This window comes from Magnolia sinica, chromosome 2 (assembly GCF_029962835.1).
Source record: "Magnolia sinica isolate HGM2019 chromosome 2, MsV1, whole genome shotgun sequence".
Classification (NCBI taxonomy): domain Eukaryota; kingdom Viridiplantae; phylum Streptophyta; class Magnoliopsida; order Magnoliales; family Magnoliaceae; genus Magnolia; species Magnolia sinica.
The window spans coordinates 57,485,675-57,498,756 of NC_080574.1; positions in this window are offsets into that span (position 1 = coordinate 57,485,675).

The window sequence follows — 13,082 nt, forward strand, 5'->3', positions numbered from 1 at the left end:
AATTGGAGAAGATGGAAACGATCAAACCTGAGGAGACCATTGACACTGTTTATGGTATTTGTGCAAGTAACATACACTTGACATAAGAATGCCCTACAATTCATGTGTTTTGAGAGTTATTACATGAGTAATCCAATGCCATGAACAATTATCAAAGGTCCTTCAGTGTTCTAATCTCAAACATGTACAATTTTAGTTGGTGGAACCACCTGGATCTCAGTTCTGAAAGTGCCCTGGTATGTCAATTAGTGTATGTGTTGGGTCAGTCAGACTACAGAGCCTCATAGGAAGATCAATTCAAGCATTTACCTCAACTAGATGTGTGCAAGCTTATCATAGGTAAATCTAAAGCTTCACATCCCATATCCGAAGACACCAGGTGAATAAAACCCTTAAAATAAGTTAGAACATTACAGGATTTTTAAGTAGGAAAACTTTTTCGAAAATCAGAAAATCTCCAAGTTTTCTTGCTTTGTCAATTTTATCGATACACATCTTGATATGATCGACCTTCTCTGTCGATGTCCTCGATGCCTAAAACGATATCATCAAAAAGAGGACAAAAAATGTCCAGCAATCGCATATATCTCTGGACTGGTTTATTGATGTATCGATCCACATATCGATATCATCGATATTTGAATCTCGAGTCCATCGAAGGTGACTCAATAATATCGACAGACAGATTTCCGGCGCCCCTGTTTTTCCTGAAGAATATCATATATGCATCGATATATCGATGCCTCTTCGATACCATCGAAATTCAAATCTCGATAATATCGGAAGGCTCTCGATGAGATTGGTCTAGGGCGCCAAGTTCTTCCAGCAAAATATTTCAGGATGGTTTATCTATGGTCGGGGGTCTCTCGATAGAATCGATATTCAAATATCGATGATATCGGTACCCGGTCGATTGCATTGAACAAAGACATAAACTGTCTGGCAGGCTTAATGAGAAATCCATTGGATTTATCGATGCCTCGACTCTGATATCGATATCATCGACATTCAAATTCCGATGATCTCGATGGTTCCTCGATCATTCTTGAAAATATGAAATATTTCATGTCAAGTCTCTCTCACTTTCAAGTATCGATGAATCGAACCTCTCATCAATGAAATCGGAGTTCGAAATCCGATGACATCGACAAGTGTTTCGATTCCATCGACTAGTTGGCTAAAGGTTTCAAATGCGTATGACATTGAGTTTATGTTATCGAGCGGACCATCGATGCTATCGAGAGTATACGCTCGATGATATCGAACCCGCTCGATGATATCGAACTCTGTCATAAATGTAACCGTTTTATATCCGTTGGAACCTTTTGCGTATTTAAAGAGAGCTTGTCTATTGTTGCTGGTAGAGAAAGAAGAGAGTGCTTTTGTCTGTTTCAAGCCTTAGATCATTTACCTAAAACTCTTTCTCTCGAGGGAGTTCATCTTCCAATCCACCCTCATCATTGATATTCAATAGAGTGGATTGGAGAATGAACTTCTGCATTCAAGGATCCTCCAGCAACTATCTTAATAGCAAATCATTGAGCTGGAATGTCTTGAATGTATAATTGGAACCACTCTATCTTCCTTAAAGGAAAATATTTTATAGAGTAGGATTCCGTTCTAACCTTGACCCAACCCGAAGCCTCGTATTGGTACATCATCTGTGTTGCGGATCAAGGAAATTGAAGACTCTTCATCAACAAGGAGGAGATCTTTGTCAATGTGCTGAATGAGACTCATCCACTTATTTGTAAGTTATTAGAGTCCAGAGGACACTTGTTATCATTCCTTTTTAGGATTGGGTCTTAGGTGTTTCTCATCCCTTCAAGCCCTCGTTGGAGGCCTCTGGCGAGAGTGTACGTAGTGGGTGCATTATGTGGACCCTTGCTCTGTGGAGAGCATAAACATTTGGTTGAAGGTTAACCTATTTAAAACCTTAGGTTAGAGGTGAACCGAGTGAAACCTCAGGGTCTTGTGGAAGATCCTTGACCAGTGTGCCTAAAAGTGGGTGTGTTATGTTGACCCTTGCTCGTGAGAGCATAAACAGTCTACCTTAGTGTAGGTTGTAAAGGTTGAAGGTGAACCTGATTTAAAACCTTAGGTTTGAGGTGAACCACTGTGAAACCTCCTTAGTGAAATCCGGTACACTCAAGGGTTGAGTGTGGTTACCAGGAGTGGAGTAGACAAGTAGTCGAACCACTATAAAAATAACTGTGTTTGAAATTATTATTCTTTTGTTTGTGTAACTTGTGTTAATATTTTCATATCTGAATATATGTGATCACACCTCACACACTTACATAGTTATATCCATCATAAACTAAGTTGAATATTATTTACTTCTTAAATAGTTTGTGATTGGATCCTCTACCGGGCTTGAAAGCTAGTAGAGTTACTTTTGAGTAATCCTAATATGTGTCTGTTATTAGGATTAGTGTAATGGGGCTTTAAATAAATCATAAAACTTTAAAAAGTCCTATTCACCCCCCTCTAGGACATATTGACATATCCCTACTTCGACTAAAGCGGTCTTCACCACTATTTCAATTGGTATCAGAGTGGGTCTCTCTTTAAGGGCTTCACCGCTTAGAGAGTGATCTTGACTGAAGTTGGGAATATGGCCAAAGGAGAGGGCTCATCGGTCACTAGACCTCCAGTATTTGATGGCTCAAATTATGCATACTGGAAGGCTAAGATGTATTACTTTCTGAGATCTTTGGATCACGATGTTTGGGATATAGTTGAAAGTAGATATGTGTCACCAACTGAACAAATTGTACTTGACAATGGCACAACTATCTTAAAACTAAACCAAAAGAAAAGTGGAGGACGTTCGATAAAGAAAGGCAAACTGCTGAAGCTAAAGCTATGAACGACATCTACTATACCGTGTCCCAGGATATATTTAATCAAATAAGTATGTGTGGGACATCCAAAGAAGCATGGGATCTATTGGAAATAACCTATGAAGGCACAAACACTGTGAAGAGATCTAAACTTCAACTCCTGACTTCACAGTTCGAAAGTCTCAGAATGGAAGAGCATGAGACCTTTATGGAGTTTTTCACAAAGTTAAATATCATTTGCAACTCCATGGGTGGATTGGGAGAAAAAGTTCAGGTATCTAAAATCTATAGGAAAATACTGAGATCACTATCGGAACGGTTTAATCTCAAAGTAACAACCATTGAAGAGTGTAGGAATATTGATGAAATGAAAGTAGAAGAACTAGTAGGTTCCCTACGAACTTTTGAACTACACTTCAAACAAATCCCTAAATCCAAAACAACTATCCTAAAAACCTCAAAGAGAACAACAAATGAGTACAGTGGAATTGAAAAAGATGATGAAGATGAGGAAGTGGCTTTACTAGCACAAAGATTCAGGAAATTCTTCCAGAAGAATCATGGTCATCCTACCAAAGGAAGAAAGATGGACAACAGACCTTCTGCAGGCAAATTTGGTAAAAAGACCAAAGAACCACAATGTTATGCCTGTCAGAAGTATGGACATGTGTCTACTGAATACACAAACAGAAAAACTAAGGGCAAAGTGATGGCTGCCACATGGGATGATACAGAAGAGTCAAACTCAGAATCTAGTGACTCAGAGAGTGATAGAGACCAAAAATCTTTGAAAATTCTTATGGTCTCCACTACTCCAATCATTCCCAGTGAATCTGAAATCGAAAAAGAATAGCATGCCACTGAATCATTTTCATCTAATAATGAGGAAATGGAAAAAGAAGAAAAAGAAGATCAAGACAAATTACAAGATGCTTACAATCAGCTTTATATTCATAGCATCAACATTCTTAAAAGACTTGGAATTTCTGAAAAGAAGAAGGAACTGCTGCAAAAGATCTAGACAAAACATTGGAAATCAATTCACATCTAATTAATGATCTGCAGCAATATTATTCAGATAATGACGAGTTGGAAAGAATCAACCTATCCCTAAAAACTGACTCATCAAAGCTTATCAAACAATAGAATTACTAGAAGATGAAAATAGGCACCTCCAGAATGAGAATCACACACTCCGGTTTGACTTAGAAAAATCCAGAAAATTTGTTGAAATAAACTATAAATTTTCTCAGAGTGGTGAAAAACTAGAAAAAATTGTTAGGGATGGGAAGACAAAGAAAAGACAAGAGTGGCCGAGGGTACGAGAAAACTGGAAATAAAGCCCCAACATCTGAAAAACTTGCTGCTTCAGGTAGCAATATGAGAACTTCTCCACTTTGTCATTCATGTGGTGATATGGGTCATTATAAGTTTGAATGCTTGACACCTAGAAGGACTTCATATAACACTGGTCAAAATCACATTGGTAAATTCACACCAGCCAGAGAAATACAAAATGACAAAAGTCCATCGAGGAAATACACTCATCCATCACCACTTAAAGGGAAAGAGGGAAAGGCAGAATGAAGGAGTCATTGGATCAAGTGGGTGAGATAAAGACTAAATCTACCACAGTAAAGAATTCTGTTCCAAAATGGATAGAGAGAAAAACTGAACTCTATACCCTGAAATGTCAAGTATAGAAAAACAAGTCCAAGTCATGCATCTAGATCTGGATATTTGTTGAAATGATGCAATTTTGGTGAGCTTCAATTGATATATCTGAGGTTCCTTACCTCAATCTTTTTGTATATATAAACATTCAAATGTTTATAATTTTGATGTGCATAGTACACAATTCTGCTTGGTATACTATTGATTCATAGAAGTTCTATCAGTATACTTGGAGGATCGTCTGAATGCTAAAAATTAAAAATCATTCACCGGAGATACGACTATCAATATATCATTCCCGATTAATCGATCAGATATCATCGATAACCCTTTGGAATGTGAAAAGCCATATGATCGAGAATGATATCAAAGACAGGCTCGATAAAATCGATCAAGAGTATAACGATATCATCGAAACAAGGATCGATGATATCGACAGATGTCGCTCGATATAAGTCGGTGGAGCACGAAAAAGGGATTTTATTCCAGGGTTTCCGGTTCTCGTCCCTTTGTGCTCCTCTCAACTGGATGGCTCGGTACATTGTCAGATAGCCCCAGAAGTTTCAAAAATATGGTAATACCTTTCTAATCATCAAGGGTTATTTTTTTTTTGGGTATTACCGTTGGACTTTGTCTTATTTCCCAAATTGCTCAAATCCTCTCTTTGTCCACATGGGAAAAGACAAAGAAAAGTATCTGGTCTGGGTGAGTCATCGAGATCCACTCGACAAAAAGTACTTGCTTCAAAAGGAGGCACAAGGGCCCCGGAACGTGAGACCCCCACCCGTCAAAGATCTCAACAAACTTCACATGGTGGGTCCCAGTCTGAAACACCGGCACCGCCTCCGGCTGAAGTACCTTCACGACAACCAAAATACACGGGTAGGAAGCTCATACATGAGAGAAAGGTAGACAGGGATTGTCTAAAGACATACAATCTCGAACCCCTGTTTGTTGCAATCAATTGGCTACCTGTTCTAGATTTCGATGGGCCATGCCAACTCGAACGAACATGCAACTTCCTTGCCGCGTGTCACTCACCTGTGTCGGACCCTCCATCTATCATGGTCTCTCTGGATGGAGATGATGTGCTGATCACGCTTACTATAATGGTGAATATCCTTGGTCTGACAATGGCACCTAAGAGTCTCCCAGAAATGGATCTCGAAGATGTTGAAATTTGGTCCATGGTAACTAAGTACCTTTGTTATGGTAGGGACATCCCTTGGTGTCAAGGGAATGCGTTGAAATCTAGGTACATGGAACCAAGATTTTGGGTTCTGCATGGTATCTTCACAACAAATATATATCCCAGAAGTACCAACCGGTCCGATCTCGCGGGTTTCATGACCATGCTAGTGTACTCAATTGCCAAAGGGATAAGGATCTGTCTTCTGACTCTGCTTGTCTATCAGTTGGTAAACGCTATCCATACATCCAGGGATCTTCATCTGCCCTATCCCTATATCATAAACATGGTCTGTAATGCCATCGGCTTTCCAATGACCACTGATCCGGTTCTTCCTCTCCAAAGCTTCAACAAAAATAATATTCGAAGAATGGATTTAAAGTTCCATAAATACCCTGAGGATCCATCTGAGGAAGAGCTTCAATTAGAAGAAGTAGGAGATACAGGCGACGCTCCCATCGAAGGAATTGAAATGGCCGAAGATGAACCCCTTGGACCCGATCAAGCACCGTCAATGTCAACGCCTGGGTATGCCAAACGATTCAAACTAGACAGGATTGGGGCAATTCAGAAGGATATCCACTCAGTGCACGAGAGACTTACTGTTTTGGAACGGATGGTCCAAGGAGTGCAGCAGACAGTACAACAGTTAGTCGAGCTGTTCACCTGTCGACATGATGATACGACACTATCCTCCTCGGTTCCATAAGTACTGATCTCTAGGCGCTATCATACACACTTCACTCTCATTACTGCGTATGAACATTAATATCTTTTTGGATGTTCTGCGCACTCATAAGTGTATGTGATCGCCCACTAACCTGCACCGTCTAAACAGTTTTTTTTTGTATATGTTACCCATGGATGGGTTAAGAACTGACGTTTAATTTTGGGTGCCCATGAGTGGGCTTGTCAATTTGGTTAGGAATCTACTACTATCTGGGGCAGTATATGTTTTGAATAATTTTGGAAATGGCTGATTATAATCTGCTCCTCTTTACTGCCATTCTGATATATGTGATCCCCTGGTTTATCTAGTATCTAATATGGAATGCATGTGATTTTTTTTAAACTATTGTATCTGCTATATCACTGCTCTATTCAGTCTGATATACATACATACTTGCTGCAAATGATGTCTGATTAAACCGACTCGATCATCTTATATCTATCTATTATATGCATATTCCTTTGAATGTTAGTTCTCCCAAATAAATCACACTTCAGTCAATATCAACTGCTATATCTTTGTCAATGACTGACAAAAAAGGAGAGAACAGTTCAAACACCCCGAATGGAAAATTGTATATCTTCTTGAATGGTGTTGCAGGTGATAGGGGGTGCAGCTGCACTAAACAAGGGGGAGTTTTGCAGTTAGGGGGAGTAGATACTAGGCTGTGCACATGGTTCATTAGAAATTGTAAAATTATGTAAAAAGCATGTACACACAATTTAGGATGTATTTGTCTAGATATTGCTCTAGGGTGTTTTGGTATTTTGTCACGTAATTGACAAATGGGGAGATTGAAAGTGCCCTGGTTTGTCGATTAGCGTGTGTGTTGGGTCAGTCAGACTACAGAGCCTCATAGGAAGATCAATTCAAGCGTCTACCTTAACCGGATGTGTGCAAGCTTGCCATAGGTAAACCTAAAGCCTCACATCCCATATCTCAAAACACCAGGTGAATAAAACCCTTAAAACAAGTTAGAACATTATAAGGTTTTTAAGTAGGAAAACCTTTTCAAAAATCAGAAAATCTCTAAGTTTTCTTACTTTGTCAATTTTATCGATACACATCTCGATATGGTCGACCTTCTCTGTCGATGTCCTCGATGCCAAAATGATATCATCGAAAAGAGGACAAAAAGTGTCCAGCAATCGCATATATCTCTGGACTTATTTATCGATGTATCGATCCACGTATCGATATCATCAATATTTGAATCTTGAGTCCATCGAAGGTGACTCGATAATATCAACAGATAGATTTTCGGCGCCCCTGTTTTTCCTTAAGAATATCATATATGCATCGATATATCGAAGCCTCCTCGATACCATCGAAATTCAAATCTCGATAATATCAGAAGGCTCTCGATGAGATCGGTCTAGGGCGCTAAGTTCTTCTAGCAAAATATTTCAGGATGGTTTATCTATGATTGGGGGTCTCTCGATAGAATCAATATTCAAATATCGATGATATTGGTACCAGGTTGATTGCATCGAACAAAGACATAAACTGTCCAGCAGGCTTTATAAGAAATCCGTTGGATTTATCGATGCCTCGACTCTGATATCGATATCATCGACATTCAAATTCCGATGATCTCGATGGTCCCTCGATCATTCTTGAAAACCTGAAATATTTCATGTTAAGTCTCTCTCGCTTTCAAGTATCAATGAATCGAACCTCTCATCGATGAAATCGGAGTTCGAAATCCGATAACATCGACAAGTGTTTCGATTCCATCGACTAGTTGGCTAAAGGTTTCAAAAGCGTATGACATTGAGTTTGTGTCATCGAGCGAACCATCGATGCTATCGAGAGTATACGCTTGATGATCTCAAACCCGCTCGATGATATCGAACTCTGTCATAAATGTGACCGTTTTATATCCGTTGGAACCTTTTGCCTATTTAAAGAGAGATTGTCTATTGTTGTCGGTAGAGAAAGAAGAGAGTGCTTTTGTGTGTTTCAAGCCTTAGATCATTTACTTAAAGCTCTTTCTCTCAAGGGAGTTCATCCTCTAATCCACCTTCATCATAGATATTCAATAGAGTGGATTGGGGAATGAACTTCCGCATTCAAGGATCCTCCAGCAACTATCTTAATGGCAAATCATTAAGCTGGGATGCCTTGAATGCATAATCGGAACCACTCTATCTTCCTTATAGGAAAATATTTTATAGAGTAGGATTTCATTCTAACTTTGACCCAACCCGAAGACTTGTATTGGTACATCATCTGTGTTGCGGATCAAGGAAGTCGAAGACTCTTCATCAACAAGGAGGAGATCTTTGTCAACGTGCTGAATAGGACTCATCCACTTATTTGTAAGTTATTAGAGTCCAGAGGACACTTGTGATCATTCCTTTTTAGGATTGGGTCTTAGGTATTTCTCACCCCTTCAATCCCTCATAGGAGGCCTCCGGCGGGAGTGTACGTGGTGGGTGCGTTGAATAGACCATTGCTCTATGGAGAGCATAAACATCTGGTTAAAGGTTAACCTATTTAAAACCTTAGGTTAGAGGTGAACTGAGTAAAACCTCAGGGTCTTGTGGAAGATCCTTGGTCAGTGTGCCTAAAAGTGGGTGCAATGTGTTGACCCTTGCTTGTATGAGCATAAACAGTCAACCTCAGTGTAAGTTGTAAAGGTTGAAGGTGAACCTGATTTAAAACCTTAGGTTTGAGGTGAACTGCTATGAAACCTCCTTAGTGAAATCAAGTACACTCAAGGGTTGAGTGCGGTTACCGGGAGTGGAGTAGACAAGTAGTCGAACCACTATAAAAATGACTGTGCTTGAGATTGCTATTCTTTTGTTTGTGTGACTTGCGTTAATATTTTCATATCTGTAATCACACCTCACACACTTACATAGTTATATCCATCATAAACTAAGTTGAATATTGTTTACTTCTTAAATAGTTTGTGATTGGATCCTCTACCTGGCTTGGAAGCCAGTAGAGTTACTTTTGAGTAATCCCAATATGTGTCTGTTATTAGGATTAGTGTAATAGGGCTTTAAATAAATCATAAAACTTTAAAAAGTCCTATTCACTCCCCTCTAGGACATATTGACATATCCCTACTTCGACTAAAGCGGTCTTCACTGCTATTTCAAGTTCGAGGAATGGACTAATGGCTAATGGTGATAAACATCCTCAAGGGCCTCTTCCTTCAATCCTTATCACATTGTTAACACGGAAAAAGTCCCAAGAAAATCCAATTAAAAAATTCATGCACGATCAAGAGCAATTCAATTAAAGTGCTATGCAAATATTTCAGGATATTAAAACATCATCAAGGATGTTTGCATCGTCTATTCAAAGATTGGAGTCACAAATAACTGTTATGGAGAATGGAACTCTTCCAGCTCAACCTCTTCCTAACCTGAAATCACAATGTGAGATAAGTGACCCTATCTCTTCGACTCATTATGTGGAGAAAGTCAAGTCCATCACCACTTTTAGAAATGGAAAAACAATTGATAAAGGCATCCCGACGAGGGCTGAGAAACCTAAGGACTCGGAAGAATCTGAAAGTGATGATGAGCTTAACAACACTCCACATGAGAAGGAACCAAAAAAAGAGTATAAGCAAGTGGCTCCATTCCCACAACGATTGATCTTATCCAAACCTTAACCCAACACTCAAGATATCTTAGAGGTTCTCAAATAGGTGAAAATTAACATCCCTTTGTTGGATGCCATAAAATAAATTTTGTCAAATGCCAAATTCCTTCGGAACCTTTATACAGTCAAGATACAGCACAATGTTTAGAAAAAGATATTCCTGACAAAGAAAGTAAGTGTCAACATTAAACAAGATGTGCCCTTAAAATACAAAGACCTTGATAGCCTAACCATCTCATGTGTGATTGGAACCACTGGATTGATCATGCCTTGCTTGATTTGGGGGTGAGTGTGAATCTGATCCCCTACTCGGTTTATGAACAACTCGATCTAGGTGAATTAAAACCTACTAAAACTGCACTTCAACTAGCCGATCATTCGATTCGTATATTGAGAGGGATGGTAGAGGATGTACCTATCCAAGTTGATAAATTCTACTATCTAATAGACTTTATTGTTTTAGATACGCAATTGGTTATTGATGCTAGCACTCTAATTCTTATTATCTTTGGTTGCCGATTCCTAGTCATATCAAATGCCATAATTAACTGTAGGAACGAGATTATGAAGTTGTCATTTGAAAATATGACTCTTGAGCTAAATGTGTTTAATATGTGCAAGCAACAGGAGGATGACGATGCTGTCTACAAAATTAATTTGATTGACTCATTCGTGAAAGACAAGTCTCTTTTAACTTTATACTTTGACACTCTAGAGGTGTGCTTGGCCCACTCCACTAATTTAGATTATGATATGATCTGGGAGATGGCTGCCTTACTTGATGTGATGCTAGTAATTTCAACTAACTGGTGAAGGCTTGAATTTGAACCATTACCATTGACTGACTCAAAGCATCTACCATCTAGTGTCAAGGCATCGAAGTTTGAACGAAAACCTTAGCTTGTTGATTTGAAATATGCCTATTTGGGTCAAGATGAGACATATACAGTAGTGATTTCTTCCCACTTAGAAAAGGAACAAGAGAGTATATAAGTTGATTTCTATTTTCAAAAAGCATAAGAGAGTTCTTAGATCGACTATTGCAGACCTTGAGGGAAATGACCTTGTGATTTGTAATTGTCGCATCCACCTTGAAGATAATACAAAAATACCTAGACAACCGCAATGCCGTCTAAATCCAAATATTAAGGATGTGGTTAAGGCTGAGATGTTAAATCTATTAGATGTGGGTATCATCTATTTTATATCTGATAGCCAATGAATGAGCCTAACTCAGGGGGTGAGAAGTCCGAAATTACCATCATAGCCAATGCAGATAATGAACTTGTGCCCACTAGAGTCACTATGGTTGGATAATGTGCATTGACTACCGAAAGTTGAATACCATCATGAGAAAGGACCACTTTCCTTTGCCCTTTGTTGACTAGATTTGGAAGGTTAGCGGGTCATTCCTACTATTGCTTCATGGATGGGTATTCAGGCTACAACCAGATGGTGATAGCCCTTCAGGACTAGGAAAATACTACATTTACATGTCCCTTTGATACTTTTTTCAATCGAAAGATGCCATTGGGATTGTGTAATACTCCCCACTACATTTTAACAATATATGTTTAGTATTTTTTTTATATGGTGGGGTAGTTTTTACCCAAGCCCTATCCCTTAAGAAGATTCACCCATCCTTTTCTCTCTTACCTTAGCACTACAAAGGCACATCTACTGTAAGGTTGTTATTAAAATTAGCTGAAGAAGAAACTTTCATAATAGATAAAGCTCTTCAACAAGACACATTCATGGGGGCTCATCCACTTTAAGTAAGAAAGTTAATTTTGATTCCATTTTGTCTGCAAAACCAATTCTTATATAGAATTGAGTTTCAGAGTTTGATAAACCAACTTGCCAAGTCCTTGTGCAGGCCTTTAACAGGAGCATACGTGTGTCGTCCTTGTGTAGGCCATCGACGGATGCAAAATGCATAGACCTTGTGTAGGTTATAAATGTTTTATGGTAAACCTGATTTAAAACCATCGTGACAGTGAAATTTGGTATGCTTTAGGAGAGAGTACATCAGCCGGGAGTAGAATATGCACATTATCAAACCATTATACATAGTTTACAATCGGTTGAATGAATCTTATTTATTGTTAATTTTTTTTTTGTTGAATTTGAATGCATATCCTTATTGTATCCAATATGTTTGATTAATTGCTTACATGATGATTTACTAGATTCATGTTTTAGTCTTGAGTTGAATTAGTATATCAATCTATATCTTGTGTGATTGAGTAATTGGAGGTGGACCTTTGTAACTTAATTCAGAAAATTTTAAGATGTCCTATTCACTCCCTCTAGGTCTTAGTCTTAATTTCTAGCTCCTATCATAACGACTATTGAACTGAGACTGCAATTTCACATATATTTACCACTAAACACATACTAACAAGGGAACAAGGTGCATATAATATTAAAATATGAAGCATGCATATATGGTCATTTAAAAAAGATATACCTTTTAAAATGACAATGACCAAATGTTTAATAATAAATATGTGATACCCAATTAGTGAATGACCGAATAACTGTAACTTATAATACTCATTATTGACCAATTCTCCATATTTTATGGTAAATCAACATATGTGTTATATAACCGATTGACTCATATCATTTGTAAACAACGTAAAGTCAGATTAATAGTTCCTTGGCAATGAATATTGCTAGTTGATCCAATCATGATATGACTTATGATAAATTGGAGTAGTAGTTCAGCCAAGAGCTTGGCCTATTACTTCATAAACTAGTTGAAAATTTTAGTTACGCTCCTAGTATTGCTGTGCAGCAACTGGATATACTTCAGGGCTATCCTGATATTGTTCTTCATTAATTCTAAGCAAGGGATGCCCCCAGGTATTCCTTGATTCCCGACTTCATGAACTATATTTTTATTTTCACGTTCACGACGTCTGAAATCTACCGGTGGCGATGAATTTCGCATTTCCTAGACAAGAACATGTTCAAGATATTTGAAATCCACTGGTATTGGTGAATTTCACACATCATG